The sequence below is a fragment of the Garra rufa genome, unplaced genomic scaffold, assembly GCF_049309525.1.
Source record: "Garra rufa unplaced genomic scaffold, GarRuf1.0 hap1_unplaced_013, whole genome shotgun sequence".
Lineage (NCBI taxonomy): Eukaryota > Metazoa > Chordata > Actinopteri > Cypriniformes > Cyprinidae > Garra > Garra rufa.
This window is the reverse complement of record NW_027394288.1, coordinates 220001-245000: the sequence shown is the minus strand read 5'-3', so window position 1 is coordinate 245000 and position 25000 is coordinate 220001. Positions and strand designations below refer to the sequence as shown.

The following is a 25000-nucleotide window of genomic DNA, read 5'->3' as shown; positions in this document are numbered from 1 at the left end:
GAAGCTAAGCAGCGTCGGGTCTGGTTAGTACTTGGATGGGAGACCGCCTGGGAATACCAGGTGCTGTAAGCTTTTGCCTTTTCTTCACTATTTATATAATATGCTGGCTTTTAGAAAGACGTGTTTTACCGCTCTATTTATTACAATCATTTACATGTATTATAGAGTTTTAAGTGTTTTACATGTTTTTTAGGCCATTTTATTACTCTTAACATTTTAAGTGTATGTGTCTTTAATAAATGGATGGTTGGCCTGTCATATGACTAGACACATGACAGGAAGCAGGAAGTACAACTGTATAAGAGAGCAGCATGACAAACAAAGGACAGTCACCAAACTGTTGGATTGAGGAGTTGCTAATTTTAGAGCTCACCTTTCCATTCACCACCTGCAAACTTTGGATTACACTTTCTGTGGATTGTATATACACTGGTGGACACTCACATTGGACTTATCAACACACTGGGGTTCTTGGACTGTTTTTAGGGTATGGACAAATGAACTGTATTCTTTTAACAGAGTTTACCTGTTTTTAGGGTATGGACAAATGAACTGTATTCTTTTAACAGAGTTTACCTAGTTTTATCGTGTTGTTTTAAAGTCTTTTATGTGAACCTTGTAAATACACCAAATCTATTTAAACCAATTTTCTTTTATGTCTCATTCTTTTAACCACTAGTCATCTCTCACAGTTAAATCTGACCCCATTTTAGTCTTGTAACTCGGCTGATAAGGCCGATTGTTACACTTTTATGGGAGACCGCCTGGGAATACCAGGTGCTGTAAGCTTTTGCCTTTTCTTCACTATTTATATAATATGCTGGCTTTTACGGAGGCTGATCTTTAAATAGCCCACTTTTTGTAGCAGCCCTCGCTTATGGCCATACCGCGCTGAGAGCGCCCGATCTCGTCTGATCTCGGAAGCTAAGCAGCGTCGGGCCTGGTTAGTACTTGGATGGGAGACCGCCTGGGAATACCAGGTTCTGTAAGCTTTTGCCTTTTCTTCACTATTTATATAATATGCTGGCTTTTACGGAGGCTGATCTTTAAATAGCCCACTTTTTGGAGCAGCCCTCGCTTATGGCCATACCGCGCTGAGAGCGCCCGATCTCGTCTGATCTCGGAAGCTAATCAGCGTCGGGCCTGGTTAGTACTTGGATGGGAGACCGCCTGGGAATACCAGGTGCTGTAAGCTTTTGCCTTTTCTTCACTATTTATATAATATGCTGGCTTTTAGAAAGACGTGTTTTACCGCTCTATTTATTACAATCATTTACATGTATTATAGAGTTTTAAGTGTTTTACATGTTTTTTAGGCCATTTTATTACTCTTAACATTTTAAGTGTATGTGTCTTTAATAAATGGATGGTTGGCCTGTCATGTGACTAGACACATGACAGGAAGCAGGAAGTACAACTGTATAAGAGAGCAGCATGACAAACAAAGGACAGTCACCAAACTGTTGGATTGAGGAGTTGCTAATTTTAGAGCTCACCTTTCCATTCACCACCTGCAAACTTTGGATTACACTTTCTGTGGATTGTATATACACTGGTGGACACTCACATTGGACTTATCAACACACTGGGGTTCTTGGACTGTTTTTAGGGTATGGACAAATTAACTGTATTCTTTTAACAGAGTTTACCTGTTTTTAGGGTATGGACAAATGAACTGTATTCTTTTAACAGAGTTTACCTAGTTTTATCGTGTTGTTTTAAAGTCTTTTATGTGAACCTTGTAAATACACCAAATCTATTTAAACCAATTTTCTTTTATGTCTCATTCTTTTAACCACTAGTCATCTCTCACAGTTAAATCTGACCCCATTTTAGTCTTGTAACTCGGCTGATAAGGCCGATTGTTACACTTTTATGGGAGACCGCCTGGGAATACCAGGTGCTGTAAGCTTTTGCCTTTTCTTCACTATTTATATAATATGCTGGCTTTTACGGAGGCTGATCTTTAAATAGCCCACTTTTTGGAGCAGCCCTCGCTTATGGCCATACCGCGCTGAGAACGCCCGATCTCGTCTGATCTCGGAAGCTAAGCAGCGTCGGGCCTGGTTAGTACTTGGATGGGAGACCGCCTGGGAATACCAGGTGCTGTAAGCTTTTGCCTTTTCTTCACTATTTATATAATATGCTGGCTTTTAGAAAGACGTGTTTTACCGCTCTATTTATTACAATCATTTACATGTATTATAGAGTTTTAAGTGTTTTACATGTTTTTTAGGCCATTTTATTACTCTTAACATTTTAAGTGTATGTGTCTTTAATAAATGGATGGTTGGCCTGTCATGTGACTAGACACATGACAGGAAGCAGGAAGTACAACTGTATAAGAGAGCAGCATGACAAACAAAGGACAGTCACCAAACTGTTGGATTGAGGAGTTGCTAATTTTAGAGCTCACCTTTCCATTCACCACCTGCAAACTTTGGATTACACTTTCTGTGGATTGTATATACACTGGTGGACACTCACATTGGACTTATCAACACACTGGGGTTCTTGGACTGTTTTTAGGGTATGGACAAATGAACTGTATTCTTTTAACAGAGTTTACCTGTTTTTAGGGTATGGACAAATGAACTGTATTCTTTTAACAGAGTTTACCTAGTTTTATCGTGTTGTTTTAAAGTCTTTTATGTGAACCTTGTAAATACACCAAATCTATTTAAACCAATTTTCTTTTATGTCTCATTCTTTTAACCACTAGTCATCTCTCACAGTTAAATCTGACCCCATTTTAGTCTTGTAACTCGGCTGATAAGGCCGATTGTTACACTTTTATGGGAGACCGCCTGGGAATACCAGGTGCTGTAAGCTTTTGCCTTTTCTTCACTATTTATATAATATGCTGGCTTTTACGGAGGCTGATCTTTAAATAGCCCACTTTTTGGAGCAGCCCTCGCTTATGGCCATACCGCGCTGAAAGCGCCCGATCTCGTCTGATCTCGGAAGCTAAGCAGCGTCGGGCCTGGTTAGTACTTGGATGGGAGACAGCCTGGGAATACCAGGTGCTGTAAGCTTTTGCCTTTTCTTCACTATTTATATAATATGCTGGCTTTTACGGAGGCTGATCTTTAAATAGCCCACTTTTTGGAGCAGCCCTTGCTTATGGCCATACCGCGCTGAGAGCGCCCGATCTCGTCTGATCTCGGAAGCTAAGCAGCGTCGGGCCTGGTTAGTACTTGGATGGGAGACCGCCTGGGAATACCAGGTGCTGTAAGCTTTTGCCTTTTCTTCACTATTTATATAATATGCTGGCTTTTAGAAAGACGTGTTTTACCGCTCTATTTATTACAATCATTTACATGTATTATAGAGTTTTAAGTGTTTTACATGTTTTTTAGGCCATTTTATTACTCTTAACATTTTAAGTGTATGTGTCTTTAATAAATGGATGGTTGGCCTGTCATGTGACTAGACACATGACAGGAAGCAGGAAGTACAACTGTATAAGAGAGCAGCATGACAAACAAAGGACAGTCACCAAACTGTTGGATTGAGGAGTTGCTAATTTTAGAGCTCACCTTTCCATTCACCACCTGCAAACTTTGGATTACACTTTCTGTGGATTGTATATACACTGGTGGACACTCACATTGGACTTATCAACACACTGGGGTTCTTGGACTGTTTTTAGGGTATGGACAAATGAACTGTATTCTTTTAACAGAGTTTTCCTGTTTTTAGGGTATGGACAAATGAACTGTATTCTTTTAACAGAGTTTACCTAGTTTTATCGTGTTGTTTTAAAGTCTTTTATGTGAACCTTGTAAATACACCAAATCTATTTAAACCAATTTTCTTTTATGTCTCATTCTTTTAACCACTAGTCATCTCTCACAGTTAAATCTGACCCCATTTTAGTCTTGTAACTCGGCTGATAAGGCCGATTGTTACACTTTTATGGGAGACCGCCTGGGAATACCAGGTGCTGTAAGCTTTTGCCTTTTCTTCACTATTTATATAATATGCTGGCTTTTACGGAGGCTGATCTTTAAATAGCCCACTTTTTGGAGCAGCCCTCGCTTATGGCCATACCGCGCTGAGAGCGCCCGATCTCGTCTGATCTCGGAAGCTTAGCAGCGTTGGGCCTGGTTAGTACTTGGATGGGAGACCGCCTGGGAATACCAGGTGCTGTAAGCTTTTGCCTTTTCTTCACTATTTATATAATATGCTGGCTTTTAGAAAGACGTGTTTTACCGCTCTATTTATTACAATCATTTACATGTATTATAGAGTTTTAAGTGTTTTACATGTTTTTTAGGCCATTTTATTACTCTTAACATTTTAAGTGTATGTGTCTTTAATAAATGGATGGTTGGCCTGTCATATGACTAGACACATGACAGGAAGCAGGAAGTACAACTGTATAAGAGAGCAGCATGACAAACAAAGGACAGTCACCAAACTGTTGGATTGAGGAGTTGCTAATTTTAGAGCTCACCTTTCCATTCACCACCTGCAAACTTTGGATTACACTTTCTGTGGATTGTATATACACTGGTGGACACTCACATTGGACTTATCAACACACTGGGGTTCTTGGACTGTTTTTAGGGTATGGACAAATGAACTGTATTCTTTTAACAGAGTTTACCTGTTTTTAGGGTATGGACAAATGAACTGTATTCTTTTAACAGAGTTTACCTAGTTTTATCGTGTTGTTTTAAAGTCTTTTATGTGAACCTTGTAAATACACCAAATCTATTTAAACCAATTTTCTTTTATGTCTCATTCTTTTAACCACTAGTCATCTCTCACAGTTAAATCTGACCCCATTTTAGTCTTGTAACTCGGCTGATAAGGCCGATTGTTACACTTTTATGGGAGACCGCCTGGGAATACCAGGTGCTGTAAGCTTTTGCCTTTTCTTCACTATTTATATAATATGCTGGCTTTTACGGAGGCTGATCTTTAAATAGCCCACTTTTTGGAGCAGCCCTCGCTTATGGCCATACCGCGCTGAGAGCGCCCGATCTCGTCTGATCTCGGAAGCTAAGCAGCGTCGGGCCTGGTTAGTACTTGGATGGGAGACCGCCTGGGAATACCAGGTGCTGTAAGCTTTTGCCTTTTCTTCACTATTTATATAATATGCTGGCTTTTACGGAGGCTGATCTTTAAATAGCCCACTTTTTGAAGCAGCCCTCGCTTATGGCCATACCGCGCTGAGAGAGCCCGATCTCGTCTGATCTCGGAAGCTAAGCAGCGTCGGACCTGGTTAGTACTTGGATGGGAGACCGCCTGGGAATACCAGGTGCTGTAAGCTTTTGCCTTTTCTTCACTATTTATATAATATGCTGGCTTTTACGGAGGCTGATCTTTAAATAGCCCACTTTTTGGAGCAGCCCTCGCTTATGGCCATACCGCGCTGAGAGCGCCCGATCTCGTCTGATCTCGGAAGCTAAGCAGCGTCGGGCCTGGTTAGTACTTGGATGGGAGACCGCCTGGGAATACCAGGTGCTGTAAGCTTTTGCCTTTTCTTCACTATTTATATAATATGCTGGCTTTTAGAAAGACGTGTTTTACCGCTCTATTTATTACAATCATTTACATGTATTATAGAGTTTTAAGTGTTTTACATGTTTTTTAGGCCATTTTATTACTCTTAACATTTTAAGTGTATGTGTCTTTAATAAATGGATGGTTGGCCTGTCATGTGACTAGACACATGACAGGAAGCAGGAAGTACAACTGTATAAGAGAGCAGCATGACAAACAAAGGACAGTCACCAAACTGTTGGATTGAGGAGTTGCTAATTTTAGAGCTCACCTTTCCATTCACCACCTGCAAACTTTGGATTACACTTTCTGTGGATTGTATATACACTGGTGGACACTCACATTGGACTTATCAACACACTGGGGTTCTTGGACTGTTTTTAGGGTATGGACAAATGAACTGTATTCTTTTAACAGAGTTTACCTGTTTTTAGGGTATGGACAAATGAACTGTATTCTTTTAACAGAGTTTACCTAGTTTTATCGTGTTGTTTTAAAGTCTTTTATGTGAACCTTGTAAATACACCAAATCTATTTAAACCAATTTTCTTTTATGTCTCATTCTTTTAACCACTAGTCATCTCTCACAGTTAAATCTGACCCCATTTTAGTCTTGTAACTCGGCTGATAAGGCCGATTGTTACACTTTTATGGGAGACCGCCTGGGAATACCAGGTGCTGTAAGCTTTTGCCTTTTCTTCACTATTTATATAATATGCTGGCTTTTACGGAGGCTGATCTTTAAATAGCCCACTTTTTGGAGCAGCCCTCGCTTATGGCCATACCGCGCTGAGAGCGCCCGATCTCGTCTGATCTCGGAAGCTAAGCAGCGTCGGGCCTGGTTAGTACTTGGATGGGAGACCGCCTGGGAATACCAGGTGCTGTAAGCTTTTGCCTTTTCTTCACTATTTATATAATATGCTGGCTTTTAGAAAGACGTGCTTTACCGCTCTATTTATTACAATCATTTACATGTATTATAGAGTTTTAAGTGTTTTACATGTTTTTTAGGCCATTTTATTACTCTTAACATTTTAAGTGTATGTGTCTTTAATAAATGGATGGTTGGCCTGTCATATGACTAGACACATGACAGGAAGCAGGAAGTACAACTGTATAAGAGAGCAGCATGACAAACAAAGGACAGTCACCAAACTGTTGGATTGAGGAGTTGCTAATTTTAGAGCTCACCTTTCCATTCACCACCTGCAAACTTTGGATTACACTTTCTGTGGATTGTATATACACTGGTGGACACTCACATTGGACTTATCAACACACTGGGGTTCTTGGACTGTTTTTAGGGTATGGACAAATGAACTGTATTCTTTTAACAGAGTTTACCTGTTTTTAGGGTATGGACAAATGAACTGTATTCTTTTAACAGAGTTTACCTAGTTTTATCGTGTTGTTTTAAAGTCTTTTATGTGAACCTTGTAAATACACCAAATCTATTTAAACCAATTTTCTTTTATGTCTCATTCTTTTAACCACTAGTCATCTCTCACAGTTAAATCTGACCCCATTTTAGTCTTGTAACTCGGCTGATAAGGCCGATTGTTACACTTTTATGGGAGACCGCCTGGGAATACCAGGTGCTGTAAGCTTTTGCCTTTTCTTCACTATTTATATAATATGCTGGCTTTTACGGAGGCTGATCTTTAAATAGCCCACTTTTTGGAGCAGCCCTCGCTTATGGCCATACCGCGCTGAGAGCGCCCGATCTCGTCTGATCTCGGAAGCTAAGCAGCGTCGGGCCTGGTTAGTACTTGGATGGGAGACCGCCTGGGAATACCAGGTGCTGTAAGCTTTTGCCTTTTCTTCACTATTTATATAATATGCTGGCTTTTACGGAGGCTGATCTTTAAATAGCCCACTTTTTGAAGCAGCCCTCGCTTATGGCCATACCGCGCTGAGAGAGCCCGATCTCGTCTGATCTCGGAAGCTAAGCAGCGTCGGACCTGGTTAGTACTTGGATGGGAGACCGCCTGGGAATACCAGGTGCTGTAAGCTTTTGCCTTTTCTTCACTATTTATATAATATGCTGGCTTTTACGGAGGCTGATCTTTAAATAGCCCACTTTTTGGAGCAGCCCTCGCTTATGGCCATACCGCGCTGAGAGCGCCAGATCTCGTCTGATCTCGGAAGCTAAGCAGCGTCGGGCCTGGTTAGTACTTGGATGGGAGACCGCCTGGGAATACCAGGTGCTGTAAGCTTTTGCCTTTTCTTCACTATTTATATAATATGCTGGCTTTTAGAAAGACGTGTTTTACCGCTCTATTTATTACAATCATTTACATCTATTATAGAGTTTTAAGTGTTTTACATGTTTTTTAGGCCATTTTATTACTCTTAACATTTTAAGTGTATGTGTCTTTAATAAATGGATGGTTGGCCTGTCATGTGACTAGACACATGACAGGAAGCAGGAAGTACAACTGTATAAGAGAGCAGCATGACAAACAAAGGACAGTCACCAAACTGTTGGATTGAGGAGTTGCTAATTTTAGAGCTCACCTTTCCATTCACCACCTGCAAACTTTGGATTACACTTTCTGTGGATTGTATATACACTGGTGGACACTCACATTGGACTTATCAACACACTGGGGTTCTTGGACTGTTTTTAGGGTATGGACAAATGAACTGTATTCTTTTAACAGAGTTTTCCTGTTTTTAGGGTATGGACAAATGAACTGTATTCTTTTAACAGAGTTTACCTAGTTTTATCGTGTTGTTTTAAAGTCTTTTATGTGAACCTTGTAAATACACCAAATCTATTTAAACCAATTTTCTTTTATGTCTCATTCTTTTAACCACTAGTCATCTCTCACAGTTAAATCTGACCCCATTTTAGTCTTGTAACTCGGCTGATAAGGCCGATTGTTACACTTTTATGGGAGACCGCCTGGGAATACCAGGTGCTGTAAGCTTTTGCCTTTTCTTCACTATTTATATAATATGCTGGCTTTTACGGAGGCTGATCTTTAAATAGCCCACTTTTTGGAGCAGCCCTCGCTTATGGCCATACCGCGCTGAGAGCGCCCGATCTCGTCTGATCTCGGAAGCTTAGCAGCGTTGGGCCTGGTTAGTACTTGGATGGGAGACCGCCTGGGAATACCAGGTGCTGTAAGCTTTTGCCTTTTCTTCACTATTTATATAATATGCTGGCTTTTAGAAAGACGTGTTTTACCGCTCTATTTATTACAATCATTTACATGTATTATAGAGTTTTAAGTGTTTTACATGTTTTTTAGGCCATTTTATTACTCTTAACATTTTAAGTGTATGTGTCTTTAATAAATGGATGGTTGGCCTGTCATATGACTAGACACATGACAGGAAGCAGGAAGTACAACTGTATAAGAGAGCAGCATGACAAACAAAGGACAGTCACCAAACTGTTGGATTGAGGAGTTGCTAATTTTAGAGCTCACCTTTCCATTCACCACCTGCAAACTTTGGATTACACTTTCTGTGGATTGTATATACACTGGTGGACACTCACATTGGACTTATCAACACACTGGGGTTCTTGGACTGTTTTTAGGGTATGGACAAATGAACTGTATTCTTTTAACAGAGTTTACCTGTTTTTAGGGTATGGACAAATGAACTGTATTCTTTTAACAGAGTTTACCTAGTTTTATCGTGTTGTTTTAAAGTCTTTTATGTGAACCTTGTAAATACACCAAATCTATTTAAACCAATTTTCTTTTATGTCTCATTCTTTTAACCACTAGTCATCTCTCACAGTTAAATCTGACCCCATTTTAGTCTTGTAACTCGGCTGATAAGGCCGATTGTTACACTTTTATGGGAGACCGCCTGGGAATACCAGGTGCTGTAAGCTTTTGCCTTTTCTTCACTATTTATATAATATGCTGGCTTTTACGGAGGCTGATCTTTAAATAGCCCACTTTTTGGAGCAGCCCTCGCTTATGGCCATACCGCGCTGAGAGCGCCCGATCTCGTCTGATCTCGGAAGCTAAGCAGCGTCGGGCCTGGTTAGTACTTGGATGGGAGACCGCCTGGGAATACCAGGTGCTGTAAGCTTTTGCCTTTTCTTCACTATTTATATAATATGCTGGCTTTTACGGAGGCTGATCTTTAAATAGCCCACTTTTTGAAGCAGCCCTCGCTTATGGCCATACCGCGCTGAGAGAGCCCGATCTCGTCTGATCTCGGAAGCTAAGCAGCGTCGGACCTGGTTAGTACTTGGATGGGAGACCGCCTGGGAATACCAGGTGCTGTAAGCTTTTGCCTTTTCTTCACTATTTATATAATATGCTGGCTTTTACGGAGGCTGATCTTTAAATAGCCCACTTTTTGGAGCAGCCCTCGCTTATGGCCATACCGCGCTGAGAGCGCCCGATCTCGTCTGATCTCGGAAGCTAAGCAGCGTCGGGCCTGGTTAGTACTTGGATGGGAGACCGCCTGGGAATACCAGGTGCTGTAAGCTTTTGCCTTTTCTTCACTATTTATATAATATGCTGGCTTTTAGAAAGACGTGTTTTACCGCTCTATTTATTACAATCATTTACATGTATTATAGAGTTTTAAGTGTTTTACATGTTTTTTAGGCCATTTTATTACTCTTAACATTTTAAGTGTATGTGTCTTTAATAAATGGATGGTTGGCCTGTCATATGACTAGACACATGACAGGAAGCAGGAAGTACAACTGTATAAGAGAGCAGCATGACAAACAAAGGACAGTCACCAAACTGTTGGATTGAGGAGTTGCTAATTTTAGAGCTCACCTTTCCATTCACCACCTGCAAACTTTGGATTACACTTTCTGTGGATTGTATATACACTGGTGGACACTCACATTGGACTTATCAACACACTGGGGTTCTTGGACTGTTTTTAGGGTATGGACAAATGAACTGTATTCTTTTAACAGAGTTTTCCTGTTTTTAGGGTATGGACAAATGAACTGTATTCTTTTAACAGAGTTTACCTAGTTTTATCGTGTTGTTTTAAAGTCTTTTATGTGAACCTTGTAAATACACCAAATCTATTTAAACCAATTTTCTTTTATGTCTCATTCTTTTAACCACTAGTCATCTCTCACAGTTAAATCTGACCCCATTTTAGTCTTGTAACTCGGCTGATAAGGCCGATTGTTACACTTTTATGGGAGACCGCCTGGGAATACCAGGTGCTGTAAGCTTTTGCCTTTTCTTCACTATTTATATAATATGCTGGCTTTTACAGAGGCTGATCTTTAAATAGCCCACTTTTTGGAGCAGCCCTCGCTTATGGCCATACCGCGCTGAGAGCGCCCGATCTCGTCTGATCTCGGAAGCTAAGCAGCGTCGGGCCTGGTTAGTACTTGGATGGGAGACCGCCTGGGAATACCAGGTGCTGTAAGCTTTTGCCATTTCTTCACTATTTATATAATATGCTGGCTTTTAGAAAGACGTTTTTTACCGCTCTATTTATTACAATCATTTACATGTATTATAGAGTTTTAAGTGTTTTACATGTTTTTTAGGCCATTTTATTACTCTTAACATTTTAAGTGTATGTGTCTTTAATAAATGGATGGTTGGACTGTCATGTGACTAGACACATGACAGGAAGCAGGAAGTACAACTGTATAAGAGAGCAGCATGACAAACAAAGGACAGTCACCAAACTGTTGGATTGAGGAGTTGCTAATTTTAGAGCTCACCTTTCCATTCACCACCTGCAAACTTTGGATTACACTTTCTGTGGATTGTATATACACTGGTGGACACTCACATTGGACTTATCAACACACTGGGGTTCTTGGACTGTTTTTAGGGTATGGACAAATGAACTGTATTCTTTTAACAGAGTTTACCTGTTTTTAGGGTATGGACAAATGAATTGTATTCTTTTAACAGAGTTTACCTAGTTTTATCGTGTTGTTTTAAAGTCTTTTATGTGAACCTTGTAAATACACCAAATCTATTTAAACCAATTTTCTTTTATGTCTCATTCTTTTAACCACTAGTCATCTCTCACAGTTAAATCTGACCCCATTTTAGTCTTGTAACTCGGCTGATAAGGCCGATTGTTACACTTTTATGGGAGACCGCCTGGGAATACCAGGTGCTGTAAGCTTTTGCCTTTTCTTCACTATTTATATAATATGCTGGCTTTTACGGAGGCTGATCTTTAAATAGCCCACTTTTTGGAGCAGCCCTCGCTTATGGCCATACCGCGCTGAGAGAGCCCGATCTCGTCTGATCTCGGAAGCTAAGCAGCGTTGGACCTGGTTAGTACTTGGATGGGAGACCGCCTGGGAATACCAGGTGCTGTAAGCTTTTGCCTTTTCTTCACTATTTATATAATATGCTGGCTTTTACGGAGGCTGATCTTTAAATAGCCCACTTTTTGGAGCAACCCTCGCTTACGGCCATACCCCCACCTGAGGCGCTAGAGAGCAAACAGGAAGTGAGTTGGCAGTTTGTAGTGTGCAGTAGGTGAGATAGGCTCACCATTTTTCTGGGTGTTTTTTCACATTTATTTTGTTTGTTTTTTAGTTAGAAAAAGTTTTTTTTGAGGGAGTTTTTTTTAACCCCAAACAGGTCTTTCTGTTTGGGGTTTGAGACAACCAAAATATGGATTTAATGGACAAAGAACACGGACTGGTAAAACAACATGAGATGGGAAATGCGGAACCAGGATTTGTTGCAGACATAACTGAAAGGAATATAAATGAAAGACATGGAGAAAACAATAATGAAACGTGGGCGACGGTGGTTTCAAGGAGGAAACAAGAAAGAAAAACAACTGGACAAGAACGGAAAGGAGATCTACAATCAACTGAAGGTATTGGAATTGAGAAAGAAGTTGGAGAAAAAAGAAATGTTTTATCTCAACGACAACAAATGATACAGAAATTAAGCAAACAAACAAGGTATCAGAGGGAATACAAGAAAGAAGCAACATTAACAATGACTGTTAAAGATATAGAAAATATAACAATAATAATGATAATTAAAGCAGTTGAAGAGAAAGTTGGAATGGGAAAATTGATCGGACTGAGAAGAAAAAATAATTATGATTTTGAAATGACTATGGAAAGTGAGATGGACTGTGATTTGCTGTTGAATGGAATAATGATAAACGGACAAGAATGTGAGATAAGGAAATTGTGTGCAACAGAAAGAATGGTGTCTTTCTTGAGTCTGCCCAGCTATATAGAAGATGAGGAAATCAGTCAAAAACTAATCAATTGGGGTGTAACTCCCATTCTACCACTAAGAAGAAGATATCATCCCGGGACAACGGTGGCAGACGGAACACGATTTTTGAGGGTAAAGTTTCCACAAGAGGTGACGTCTTTACCATACAACACAAGCTTCAGGACTGAAGAAGGAGTGCAGTACTTCAGAGTGATTCACGATAATCAAGTGAAGACATGCAGGATCTGTGTAAGTCCGGAGCATGAAAAAAAGGACTGCCCACAATTCACATGCAGAAATTGTCTTGAGCAGGGGCATTATGCGCGAGACTGTAAAGTCCCGCGGTGCCAAGGCTGCCAAAAGACAATGTTAAGATGCAGATGCGAGATAGAAGACGAGGAAAATGAAGATCCAGGAATGGAAATACAAGAGGTAATGGGAGTTACAACAATTGAGAGGTTAAATGACTCACAAAGGCAGACGCAAGGAGAGGACGAGAAACAAGATGACGAGGAAGAGGAGAACAACAACATAGATGAGAATAAAGAAAAGAAGGAAGATGAAGAACAAGGAATGGAGATGGGAGGAGGAGCGAACAAAGAGGATATAAATTTGATTAAAGAAGGATTTTCTAAGGAACAGGACGATGTGGACACTAATGAACTGGACTACGAAAAAGGACAAGAAAAAGAAAAAGCTGAGGATAAGGGAATAAAGACACTGACTGAGGTAAGAGGAGCAGACAATGGGGGGGAAATTCGTGGAATGGAAAACAAAGGAAAAGAAAGACTGAATAGATGTGTAAAAACAAGAAAAGATGGCTTAGACATTCAACAGGTTCTTAAAAGGCAGAAGATAAGAAGAGAAGAGCAAAAGGAAAGACTGGAGAGGAGGAAAGCTGAAATGGGTGAAGTAAAAAATACTTTTTTGAAAGACAATGAAACGGATTGAATGGTGGGATTTGGTTTTTCCAATCTTTTCTTTAATGAGCTCTATATCAATTGTATCGCTGAATGCTAGAGGATTATCCAAATGTCAAAAGTTTGAAAGATTAATGTGTCTGACCAAAAAATGTGATGTGCTATGTTTACAAGAAACGAAATGGGAAGATAAAATAAGTGATGAAATTAGAAAATTATGGAACGGAGAAATATATAGTAACTGTGATATGGAAAGGAAGAGAGGGGTAGCTATTTTAATAAGAAAAGGAGTATTTGAAGAAGTAAATATAGATTATAAAGACACAAAGGGAAGAATAATAATTGTTAAATTTGTGTGTAATGGAAAAGAAATGAAAGTGTGTAATATACATGCACCAAATGATGAAAGAGATAAATTTAATTTTTACAGGGATATGAATGAGTTAATAGAAAAACATGACAACATTATGGTGTTAGGTGATTTTAACACTGTAATACAGAGAATTGATGTAGATGATTCAATGGGATTTAGAAGAGATAGAGGGAGGAATGAACTACATAACATAATGGAGAAATATAATATGGTGGATGTGTGGAGAGAGAGGAATGGTATGAAAAGAGAATATTCAAGAAGACAAATTGTTGACAGAGTTCTAAAGCAAAGTAGAATAGACTTATTTTTATGTAAGAAAAAGGAAGCATATTATGTCACTAAGGCGTCTTACAAAAATTATAGTGAGAGTGATCATGATTTTTTATGGATATTGATGAATTTTAATGAGGCTGATAAAGGACCAGGGGTGTGGATATTAAATGCAGAACTTCTAAAAAATGAAATATACAGAATGGAAATAGAAAGTATAATAATTAATAGTGTAAATGAGGAAATGTATGAAATGGAAAAAGGGTTTTGGTGGGACATTCTAAAAAAAAGAATAAAAAAATTCTCAATGGAATATCCTCCTGAGACCCAAAGAAAAAAAGTGCCTCTTTTTTGTTGTTTTTTTGTGATTTCCTACATCCTTTGGGTTAAAAAAAAATTATACAATTTGGAGTTTTTACGTTTTGTTTTTATTTTTAATTTTACAGCATGTCCACTGTAGTGGACCACAGGACCATTTTAGTTCGAAACGACAGCCAAACTCAGACAACAAAACTGTACAGAATATGGCTGTAAAGGGATATTAATCCAACATTTATGTAACAAAAACAAAACAACTGAAATCAAGCATTTTCCATAACTTGCAATGAGTCTGTTACGGCGCTGTGCAGGAATTTTGGCCCACTCATCTTGGCAGAATTGTTGTAATTCAGCCACATTGGAGGGTTTTCGAGCATGGACCGCCTATTTTAAGGTCATGCTGTGGGCATCTCAATAGGATTCAGGTCAGGACTTTGACTAAGCCACTCCAAAGTCTTCATTTTGTTTTTCTTCAACCATTCAGAAGTGAATTTGCTGGTGTACATTGTCCTTCTGCAGAACCACAGAGTGCGGTATCTTTCCTGTTCTTCCCTTTCTGTCTCTGTGTCTGTCTCAGTCTGCTCATCTGAGTCTCCTGCAATTTCTTCCTCTTCTTCAACATCTTCTTGTATGTTACATTCAAATTTATCCTCATCTGACAGCTCTAAGTCAGAGTCTCCCTCAACTATCTTATAAAAATCCTCTCTGCTTCAGTTCTGCCTCCTACAACATGCAGTCATTAATTACATTAAGATGGTCCTGATGTCCACTATAGTTGACATTTAAAAAAGGATGATATTTTGAAACATAAACAATTTAACAGCTTTGAAAGCTAAATGTATTGTTACTGACACTTTAATAAACAAATATATATGTGATAATAATAGTAAAAAACATGTAAAAAAGCTAAATTTTACATATCTCTGTCCTTCCCATAAAATGTGCTCATTTGCATGTCGGCCATTTTGGATTCAGTGTAAAAGTGGTTCCTAGCATGCCAGCCAATCAAATGACATATCACTAGAAAGCCCAGGATGTCCTCTGCACAGTACAACAGGACTTGACAGAGTAGCTCAAAAAATTCAAAGAAAATTCATGAAAACACAAGGTCCACTACAGAGGACATAAGTCAATGGGCGGGGTCTCAGGAGGATATTCAAAAAAATGGCAAAAAGTCAAAAAGATGAAAGAAAATAAGATCAAAAAAGAGTGGGATGAAGAAATGAGGAAAGTAAATGAGCATGATGAAAATATTGATAAGATAATAGAATTACAGGAAGAATTAAAGAAAATAGAAGAAGAGAAGTGTAAAGGAGCAATAATAAGAAGTAGGGCGAAAGACATTGTAGAAGGAGAAAGAAGTACGAAATATTTTTATGAATTAGAAAAAACAAGACAGAGAGCAGATATAATAAAAAGTATTAAAACAGAAGATGCAAGGATTGTAGAAGATAAAACAGGAATTTTGGAAGAAGTCAGAGAATTCTATAAGCATTTATTTACCAAAAATGAGATAGTTTTAGAAGATGAGGAATTTGTATTAAGTAAAATACAGGTTAAAGTTAATGAGGGAGACAAAGAAATGTGTGAGAGTGAGATTACGGAATTAGAAATAGGAATTGCAATTGATCAACTGAAAAATGGTAAAAGTCCAGGAATAGATGGATTAACAGCTGAATTTTATAAGGTTTTTAAAGATGTGTTATGTCCAATTTTAAATGAAATATTTATAGATAATTTTAAAAAAGGGAATTTAACGAATAGTATGAAGAAAGGTATGGTGAAAATAATTTACAAGAAAAAAGGTGATAAGAGAGACCTGAAAAACTACAGACCACTAAGCATGTTGAATACAGATTATAAAATATTAGCCAAAATTTTAGCCAATCGATTGAAAATAGTAGTACCAAATATAATTACTACAAATCAAGCATATGCTGTTCTAAAAAGAGATATAACTGATGTCATTAACAATATAAGAGATATGATATGGTACATGAAGGAGGAGAAAGAAACAGGATATATAATGAGTGTGGATTTAGAAAAGGCTTTTGATAGAGTTGAACACAAATACTTGATACATGTGATGGAGAGATTTGGTTTTGGGGAGAATTTTTTAAAATGGATAAAATGTTTATATACAGATATAAGTAGTTGTGTAAAAGTGAATGGTTTTTTAACTAAAGATTTTAAAATAACGAGATCAATCAGACAAGGTTGTCCTATGTCAGCATTATTATACACTTTAGTATCTGAAGCTTTAGGACTGGCAGTAGACCAGGAAAAGAACATAAAAGGAATACGCATAAAAGGAGAAGAATCAGAACAAAAAATATTTCAATATGCAGATGACACGACATTGTTTGTAAAAGATATTAAAAGTATGGATAAAGCAATGGGAGTTTTAGAAAGATATTGTAAAGGAACAGGGGCAAAAGTTAATAAAGAAAAAACTACATACATGAAAATTGGATTACCGAATGAGCTGCTGAATAAAATGCAATTTAAGGAAGAAAAGAAGAGTATGAAAATTTTAGGTATAAGGGTTGGAGAAAATGAAAATGAAATAAGAGAAGTGGTATGGGAGGAGGTTTTAAAAGGAATGGAGAAGAGATTAAATTTCTGGAAATTAAGAGGATTATTTTTAAAAGGGAAGGTTTTAGTGATTAATTCTTTGTTTTTATCAAAAATGTGGTATGTATTGGGTTCTGTGAGTTTGCCTATATGGGTGTATAAAAAAATCAAATCTATTGTTTTAAACTTTTTATGGGAGGGGAAACCATCGAAAATTGCTTATGACACTCTAATTGGAAAGGTGGAGGAAGGAGGGTTGGGACTAATAGATCCATTAATAAGAATGAAAAGTATAAGAATAAAAACTGTTAATAAATACTGGAAACATGGGAAATATGCGTGGAAGGGTGTAATGAACTATTTTTTAAATAAATGTGGAAAAATGGGAGATGATGTCTTATGGATGAAGCTAAAAGAAAACATGATGAACGGAATACCAGAGTTTTATAAAGAGGTTGTAAAAGCATGGGGTGATTTTAGAAAGCATGTTGTTTGTACGTCTTTTACCAGGGAAGAGATTTTAAGACAACCATTGTTTTTAAATAATCAAATTAAAAAGGGAAATGATACCATTTTTTATAAAAAAATGGTTTTATGCGGGGATAAAGCAAATAAAAGATATCTTGTATGAAGTGATACCTGGTTTTGTACCGGTGCAAGTAATAAGAGACGCAATTGTAGAAAATTATGACAATGAAACTAAAACAGTCTTAGAAAAACAATACAAACAAATGAAAGAAGTAATACCGGAAGAATGGATAAATATTATAGAAGGTACAGAAGAAACAAAAGGTAATGATGGAATGATGATTGATTTTAAAAGTAATGACAAACAGCATGCTTTTAAAGATGGTATTTTAAAGATGTTTTATTCTTGTTTATGTGAAGATGTTTTTATCACACCAAAAGCAGAAGGATATTGGCAAAGATTGTACCCAAGTATGGAAACTAAGAAAATATGGAAAAATCTAAGAGCTTGGTGGAAAAGTCCAATTTTAGAAAACTTTGATTATATTTTAAGACATAATTGTTTATTAAGTGAAATGAGACTGTGTAAATTTGGAATGGCAAGTGATGCAATATGCAAGGTATGTAATAGGGAAGATGAAGGATTGATACATATTTTTTTTAAATGCACAGGGTTAAAATGTTTTATAAAAAAATTAAAAGAAATGACAAGTAAATTGGGAGTAGAACAAAGATGTATTGATGAAGAATGGGAAACAATGTTTTTATTTGGTTCTAAAGGTAATTTTAAGAATGTGTGTTTTTTAAATTTGATATTAACCATTGCTAGATTTGTAATTTGGAGCAGAAGAAATTTTGTCAAACAAAAGAAAACAAAAATACCTGTGTGCAAACTTTTTAAGGTGAAGATGTGTTTTATTTTAAATGTTTTGTTTGATTAATGTAATATGAATGAAGAGAAAGATGTTTTTGTCAAAATTTTTGTAAATGATAACCCATTTATTGAAATGACATGGTTTCGATTTAATGTATTGTTGCCAGAATGTGATTCAGACTGTTTTTAAAATGTATTAACATGTTTTAAAAAAAAAAAAAAAAAAAAAGAGCGCCCGATCTCGTCTGATCTCGGAAGCTAAGCAGCGTCGGGCCTGGTTAGTACTTGGATGGGAGACCGCCTGGGAATACCAGGTGCTGTAAGCTTTTGCCTTTTCTTCACTATTTATATAATATGCTGGCTTTTAGAAAGACGTGTTTTACCGCTCTATTTATTACAATCATTTACATGTATTATAGAGTTTTAAGGGTTTTACATGGTTTTTAGGCCATTTTATTACTCTTAACATTTTAAGTGTATGTGTCTTTAATAAATGGATGGTTGGCCTGTCATGTGACTAGACACATGACAGGAAGCAGGAAGTACAACTGTATAAGAGAGCAGCATGACAAACAAAGGACAGTCACCAAACTGTTGGATTGAGGAGTTGCTAATTTTAGAGCTCACCTTTCCATTCACCACCTGCAAACTTTGGATTACACTTTCTGTGGATTGTATATACACTGGTGGACACTCACATTGGACTTATCAACACACTGGGGTTCTTGGACTGTTTTTAGGGTATGGACAAATGAACTGTATTCTTTTAACAGAGTTTACCTGTTTTTAGGGTATGGACAAATGAACTGTATTCTTTTAACAGAGTTTACCTAGTTTTATCGTGTTGTTTTAAAGTCTTTTATGTGAACCTTGTAAATACACCAAATCTATTTAAACCAATTTTCTTTTATGTCTCATTCTTTTAACCACTAGTCATCTCTCACAGTTAAATCTGACCCCATTTTAGTCTTGTAACTCGGCTGATAAGGCCGATTGTTACACTTTTATGGGAGACCGCCTGGGAATACCAGGTGCTGTAAGCTTTTGCCTTTTCTTCACTATTTATATAATATGCTGGCTTTTACAGAGGCTGATCTTTAAATAGCCCACTTTTTGGAGCAGCCCTTGCTTATGGCCATACCGCGCTGAGAGCGCCCGATCTCGTCTGATCTCGGAAGCTAAGCAGCGTCGGGCCTGGTTAGTACTTGGATGGGAGACCGCCTGGGAATACCAGGTGCTGTAAGCTTTTGCCTTTTCTTCACTATTTATATAATATGCTGGCTTTTAGAAAGACGTGTTTTACCGCTCTATTTATTACAATCATTTACATGTATTATAGAGTTTTAAGTGTTTTACATGTTTTTTAGGCCATTTTATTACTCTTAACATTTTAAGTGTATGTGTCTTTAATAAATGGATGGTTGGCCTGTCATGTGACTAGACACATGACAGGAAGCAGGAAGTACAACTGTATAAGAGAGCAGCATGACAAACAAAGGACAGTCACCAAACTGTTGGATTGAGGAGTTGCTAATTTTAGAGCTCACCTTTCCATTCACCACCTGCAAACTTTGGATTACACTTTCTGTGGATTGTATATACACTGGTGGACACTCACATTGGACTTATCAACACACTGGGGTTCTTGGACTGTTTTTAGGGTATGGACAAATGAACTGTATTCTTTTAACAGAGTTGACCTGTTTTTAGGGTATGGACAAATGAACTGTATTCTTTTAACAGAGTTTACCTAGTTTTATCGTGTTGTTTTAAAGTCTTTTATGTGAACCTTGTAAATACACCAAATCTATTTAAACCAATTTTCTTTTATGTCTCATTCTTTTAACCACTAGTCATCTCTCACAGTTAAATCTGACCCCATTTTAGTCTTGTAACTCGGCTGATAAGGCCGATTGTTACACTTTTATGGGAGACCGCCTGGGAATACCAGGTGCTGTAAGCTTTTGCCTTTTCTTCACTATTTATATAATATGCTGGCTTTTACGGAGGCTGATCTTTAAATAGCCCACTTTTTGGAGCAGCCCTCGCTTATGGCCATACCGCGCTGAGAGCGCCCGATCTCGTCTGATCTCGGAAGCTAAGCAGCGTCGGGCCTGGTTAGTACTTGGATGGGAGACCGCCTGGGAATACCAGGTGCTGTAAGCTTTTGCCTTTGCTTCACTATTTATATAATATGCTGGCTTTTAGAAAGACTTGTTTTACCGCTCTATTTATTACAATCATTTACATGTATTATAGAGTTTTAAGTGTTTTACATGTTTTTTAGGCCATTTTATTACTCTTAACATTTTAAGTGTATGTGTCTTTAATAAATGGATGGTTGGCCTGTCATGTGACTAGACACATGACAGGAAGCAGGAAGTACAACTGTATAAGAGAGCAGCATGACAAACAAAGGACAGTCACCAAACTGTTGGATTGAGGAGTTGCTAATTTTAGAGCTCACCTTTCCATTCACCACCTGCAAACTTTGGATTACACTTTCTGTGGATTGTATATACACTGGTGGACACTCACATTGGACTTATCAACACACTGGGGTTCTTGGACTGTTTTTAGGGTATGGACAAATGAACTGTATTCTTTTAACAGAGTTTACCTGTTTTTAGGGTATGGACAAATGAACTGTATTCTTTTAACAGAGTTTACCTAGTTTTATCGTGTTGTTTTAAAGTCTTTTATGTGAACCTTGTAAATACACCAAATCTATTTAAACCAATTTTCTTTTATGTCTCATTCTTTTAACCACTAGTCATCTCTCACAGTTAAATCTGACCCCATTTTAGTCTTGTAACTCGGCTGATAAGGCCGATTGTTACACTTTTATGGGAGACCGCCTGGGAATACCAGGTGCTGTAAGCTTTTGCCTTTTCTTCACTATTTATATAATATGCTGGCTTTTACGGAGGCTGATCTTTAAATAGCCCACTTTTTGGAGCAGCCCTCGCTTATGGCCATACCACCTTGAGCGCTCCCTAGTGGTGACAGGAAGTGGTACAGTGAGAGAAGCAAGGAGGAAGAAGGAGTGTGTTTGTTTGAGTGGAGTAAAGGATTCAATTCTTTTCACATTGTTTGGAAAAACTGCTCCAAAGGAGTGTTTGCGTGTTGGGGGGTCATTTAATCCTCAAACAGTGTCGTGCTGTTTGGGGATAAATACCTCACACAGCAAGGAAAGAGAAATGGCTGGACAACAGGAGACGGGAAGAGGTCGAAACATGCAGGACAAGAGAGATGGAGAGCGCAGCTATGGAAAGGAACTGACGGTGCTGGTGGAGATGGAGGGGGAGGACAGAATCACAATGATGGAACTATTAAAGAGTGTGAAGGAAGAATGCGGAGGAGTGATCGGTTGCAGGTATAAATCTCCAAAAGAGTATGAGTTAACAATGGAAGATATGAAGGCAAAAGGAAAAATTCTGGATGGTTTGAAGATAAAAAACAGTCGTGTAATGGTGAAGGAAGTGGATTGCATGGAGGTGGTTGTTTCTTTCTTAGGACTGCCTATGTATATTCAGGATGAAGAAATATTGAGCAAACTAAAGGATTGGGGAGTAACAGAAGCGTCTAAAATCAAGAGGAGAATGTGGCCGGGAACCGACATTGCGGATGGGACAAGGTTTTTAAAAGTTAAGTTCAATAATGTTGTTAAATCGTTGCCCTATTCAACGAAATTTGAGACGCTCGGAGGGACAGAACACTTTAGGGTGATACATGACCGACAAGTGAAGGTTTGCCGTTTGTGTATACAACCGGGACATGTTGTGAGGGACTGCCCGAGCTTTAGGTGTTTTAGATGCGATAAACAAGGACACTATGCAAGAGAGTGCAAAGAGGTGAATTGTGAAGTGTGTGGAATGCGGCCAGGACTGTGCGTGTGTGAGACGCCGGCTATGATGGAAGAAAGGAACGGCGAGGGGATAATGGAAGATCTGTACGAGGAGCTGGAGAGTGAAGAAAAAGAAGAGGAAGAGGTAATTGTTGAAGGAGAGATGAGTCAAAGCACTTGGGGAGAGAAAGAGAGAGCGACAAACAGGGGAGATACTAAGAGTGAGAGCAGCCCAGAGGAGGCGGGCGCGGGGCAACAGATCATGAGACAGAGAAAGAAGAAAAAAAGAACAGCAGGTAAAGAGATGGATCAGAGAGGTCTGGAGTGTGAAGATGGAAACGGGAAGACGGAAAAAAATGACAATGAAGAAGGTGGTAATGCTAAAAGTCAAGGAGAACAACATCTGGAGAGAAGAGGAATGAAGAAAGACGAAGGGGGAGGAAAGGAGAAAGAAATGATAGAAAATCCTGTGAAAAACGGAGAGGAAGACATGGATATATGTGAGGGGAAAGGTACATTGAAAAAAAGAAAGAAGGAAAGACTGGAGGAGCAAAAGGCAGAAAGTAAGAGTTTGATTTAATTGGAATGAGTATAAATCCCTTAAAAACTGTGATAATCACTATGTGGGGTATTTTGCACATTGCGTGTCTGAACAGTAACGGGCTAAGAGACCTAAAAAAGTTTGAGAGGGTGAAGAGACTGTTAAAAGCTGATGTGCTATGCCTACAAGAGACGCATTGGACAGGGGATATAATGGACAATATAAAAAAGAGTTGGGAGGGGGAAATTTATGTGAGTCATGGAAATGTAAAAGCATGTGGAGTGGCGATTTTGATAAAAAGAGACAGAGTGCAAAATGTGAAACAAATTTATAAAGATGGAAATGGGAGAATGCTAGGACTTGAATTTAAGTTTTGTAATGAAATGTTTAGGCTTATAAACATTTATGCACCGAATATAGAGATTGACAGAAAAGAAGTCTTTAAGGAAATGAAGACACAATGGAAAGAGAAGTGTATAGTAGTTGGGGATTTCAACGTGTGGTGCACGAGACTGGATGCTTCCAGTAGTGCTAATTTTAAATCTGATGGGTCAAGAAAGTTCTTAACAGAGTGGATGCAGAATGAAGACATAGTAGATGTGTGGAGGGAAGAGAATCCATATAAAAGAGAATTTTCGAGAAGACAAATGGTGATGGGTAATTTGAAACAGAGTCGTATAGATTTATGTTTGGCAAAAAGAGAAATGTTAAAATATGTTAAAAATGTGAAATATAAGTTTGTCAGTTTAAGTGATCATGCTGTGATGACAGTCAAGATGGGTGTAAGTGAAGAGGCGAGGGGAGGGGGTTTGTGGTGTCTGAATGCAAATCTGTTAAATGAAGAGGCATATAAAGAAAATATTGTAAAATGTATAAATTATGAAATGCAGAATTCTCTATTTGAGGAAAATGTATGTGAATGGTGGGAGGGAATGAAAGAGAAAATTAAAAAAAGAAGTATTAGGTATTCAAAACAAAGAGATTTTATGAGGAGGAGTAAAGCAGAAGCTTTGGAAAATGCATTAAAAGGGGAAGCGGAAAAAATAGAAAATAATCCTGAGTACAGTGAAGAGTGCTTTTGGAGGTTAAAAACAGAATTAGAGGAGTATGAAAAGGAAAAAAGCAAGGGAGCTATAATAAGAAGTAGAGCTCAGTATGCTTTAGAGGGAGAAAGAAGTACAAAATTCTTCCTAAATTTAGAAAATAAAAAGCAGAGGAGAAAACACATTGTAGAGTTAGAAAATAGAAAAGGCGATAAAATAAATGATTTTGTTGGGATAATAGGAGAAGTGGAGAATTTTTATAGGGAATTATTCAAGAAAGAGGGTGTAAAACAAGAATGTGTGGATGAAGTCTTGAGTACTGTGAACGTGAAGCTAGACGAGGATGAGAAGAATATGTGCGAAAGAGATATAGGTATTGAAGAAATAAAAGATGCAATAAATCAGACAAAAAAGAATAAAAGTCCGGGCTCGGATGGTTTGACACATGAGTTCTATAAGGCCTTCATAGGGTCCCTAGCACCAATACTGCTAAGGTTGTATAAAGGTATGGAGGAGAGAGGGGAAATGCCGAGATCCATGGGCTTAGGAATAATAACTATCTTATATAAAAATAAAGGAAATCCATTGAAGTTGGAAAATTATAGGCCTTTGAGTCTGCTTAATTCGGATTATAAAATTTTAACAAAAGTAATAGCCAATAGAATTAAACAGGTTGTAGGGAGTATTGTGTCGCCTAGCCAAGCATACAGTATAATGGGGAGAGACATTATGGATATCATATGTACAATAAGAGACGTTGTAGAAAACATGGGAAAGGATGGGGAAGGGGGGTTGGTTTTATCTGTGGATTTGAATAAAGCTTTTGATAGAGTGGAGCACAGTTTTATTGAGCAGACAATGGCGAGATATGGGTTTGGAGACAGAATAAGAAAATGGATCAAATTAATATATGACAATGCCCGGAGCTGTGTTAAAATTAATGGGGCATTAACTGACCCCTTTCCATTAGAAAGGTCAGTCAGACAAGGGTGCCCATTATCTGCTTTGTTATATTCAATAACAGCGGAGCCGCTGGCATCTTTGATAAAAAGTGATAAAGAAATAAGAGGTATTCAAATTCCTTATGGAGGA

General features: G+C 38.1%; 22 non-coding genes across 22 annotated transcripts in view; all 22 read left to right on the top strand.

Moving 5' to 3' along the window:
• The window catches only part of LOC141315051 (5S ribosomal RNA), a 119-nt gene extending 47 nt beyond the window's left edge, over positions 1-72 (top strand). The window contains exon 1 of the ribosomal RNA XR_012350594.1: positions 1-72. This exon is cut by the window's left edge and continues 47 nt beyond it. This is a non-coding gene — a ribosomal RNA (5S ribosomal RNA).
• An 801-nt stretch (positions 73-873) lies between these two features.
• Positions 874-992, top strand: LOC141315114 (5S ribosomal RNA). Its single transcript, XR_012350657.1, has one exon. It is a non-coding gene; the product is annotated as a 5S ribosomal RNA (ribosomal RNA).
• Positions 993-1076: 84 nt separating this feature from the next.
• Positions 1077-1195, top strand: LOC141315040 (5S ribosomal RNA). The gene has a single exon (XR_012350583.1). It is a non-coding gene; the product is annotated as a 5S ribosomal RNA (ribosomal RNA).
• Positions 1196-1996: 801 nt separating this feature from the next.
• LOC141314957 (5S ribosomal RNA) lies at positions 1997-2115 on the top strand. The gene has a single exon (XR_012350501.1). It is a non-coding gene; the product is annotated as a 5S ribosomal RNA (ribosomal RNA).
• Positions 2116-2916: 801 nt separating this feature from the next.
• On the top strand, positions 2917-3035 carry LOC141315095 (5S ribosomal RNA). The gene has a single exon (XR_012350637.1). It is a non-coding gene; the product is annotated as a 5S ribosomal RNA (ribosomal RNA).
• Positions 3036-3119: 84 nt separating this feature from the next.
• Positions 3120-3238, top strand: LOC141314793 (5S ribosomal RNA). Its single transcript, XR_012350338.1, has one exon. It is a non-coding gene; the product is annotated as a 5S ribosomal RNA (ribosomal RNA).
• Positions 3239-4039: 801 nt separating this feature from the next.
• On the top strand, positions 4040-4158 carry LOC141315070 (5S ribosomal RNA). The gene has a single exon (XR_012350614.1). It is a non-coding gene; the product is annotated as a 5S ribosomal RNA (ribosomal RNA).
• An 801-nt stretch (positions 4159-4959) lies between these two features.
• LOC141314792 (5S ribosomal RNA) lies at positions 4960-5078 on the top strand. The gene has a single exon (XR_012350337.1). It is a non-coding gene; the product is annotated as a 5S ribosomal RNA (ribosomal RNA).
• An 84-nt stretch (positions 5079-5162) lies between these two features.
• LOC141315169 (5S ribosomal RNA) lies at positions 5163-5281 on the top strand. Its single transcript, XR_012350712.1, has one exon. It is a non-coding gene; the product is annotated as a 5S ribosomal RNA (ribosomal RNA).
• An 84-nt stretch (positions 5282-5365) lies between these two features.
• LOC141314791 (5S ribosomal RNA) lies at positions 5366-5484 on the top strand. The gene has a single exon (XR_012350336.1). It is a non-coding gene; the product is annotated as a 5S ribosomal RNA (ribosomal RNA).
• Positions 5485-6285: 801 nt separating this feature from the next.
• Positions 6286-6404, top strand: LOC141314789 (5S ribosomal RNA). Its single transcript, XR_012350333.1, has one exon. It is a non-coding gene; the product is annotated as a 5S ribosomal RNA (ribosomal RNA).
• Positions 6405-7205: 801 nt separating this feature from the next.
• LOC141314788 (5S ribosomal RNA) lies at positions 7206-7324 on the top strand. The gene has a single exon (XR_012350332.1). It is a non-coding gene; the product is annotated as a 5S ribosomal RNA (ribosomal RNA).
• Positions 7325-7408: 84 nt separating this feature from the next.
• On the top strand, positions 7409-7527 carry LOC141315168 (5S ribosomal RNA). Its single transcript, XR_012350711.1, has one exon. It is a non-coding gene; the product is annotated as a 5S ribosomal RNA (ribosomal RNA).
• Positions 7528-7611: 84 nt separating this feature from the next.
• Positions 7612-7730, top strand: LOC141315092 (5S ribosomal RNA). Its single transcript, XR_012350635.1, has one exon. It is a non-coding gene; the product is annotated as a 5S ribosomal RNA (ribosomal RNA).
• Positions 7731-8531: 801 nt separating this feature from the next.
• Positions 8532-8650, top strand: LOC141315069 (5S ribosomal RNA). The gene has a single exon (XR_012350613.1). It is a non-coding gene; the product is annotated as a 5S ribosomal RNA (ribosomal RNA).
• Positions 8651-9451: 801 nt separating this feature from the next.
• Positions 9452-9570, top strand: LOC141314787 (5S ribosomal RNA). The gene has a single exon (XR_012350331.1). It is a non-coding gene; the product is annotated as a 5S ribosomal RNA (ribosomal RNA).
• Positions 9571-9654: 84 nt separating this feature from the next.
• Positions 9655-9773, top strand: LOC141315167 (5S ribosomal RNA). The gene has a single exon (XR_012350710.1). It is a non-coding gene; the product is annotated as a 5S ribosomal RNA (ribosomal RNA).
• Positions 9774-9857: 84 nt separating this feature from the next.
• On the top strand, positions 9858-9976 carry LOC141314786 (5S ribosomal RNA). Its single transcript, XR_012350330.1, has one exon. It is a non-coding gene; the product is annotated as a 5S ribosomal RNA (ribosomal RNA).
• Positions 9977-10777: 801 nt separating this feature from the next.
• LOC141314785 (5S ribosomal RNA) lies at positions 10778-10896 on the top strand. Its single transcript, XR_012350329.1, has one exon. It is a non-coding gene; the product is annotated as a 5S ribosomal RNA (ribosomal RNA).
• An 801-nt stretch (positions 10897-11697) lies between these two features.
• On the top strand, positions 11698-11816 carry LOC141315136 (5S ribosomal RNA). Its single transcript, XR_012350679.1, has one exon. It is a non-coding gene; the product is annotated as a 5S ribosomal RNA (ribosomal RNA).
• Positions 11817-19604: 7788 nt separating this feature from the next.
• Positions 19605-19723, top strand: LOC141314783 (5S ribosomal RNA). Its single transcript, XR_012350328.1, has one exon. It is a non-coding gene; the product is annotated as a 5S ribosomal RNA (ribosomal RNA).
• Positions 19724-20524: 801 nt separating this feature from the next.
• LOC141314782 (5S ribosomal RNA) lies at positions 20525-20643 on the top strand. Its single transcript, XR_012350327.1, has one exon. It is a non-coding gene; the product is annotated as a 5S ribosomal RNA (ribosomal RNA).
• Positions 20644-25000: the final 4357 nt, after the last annotated feature.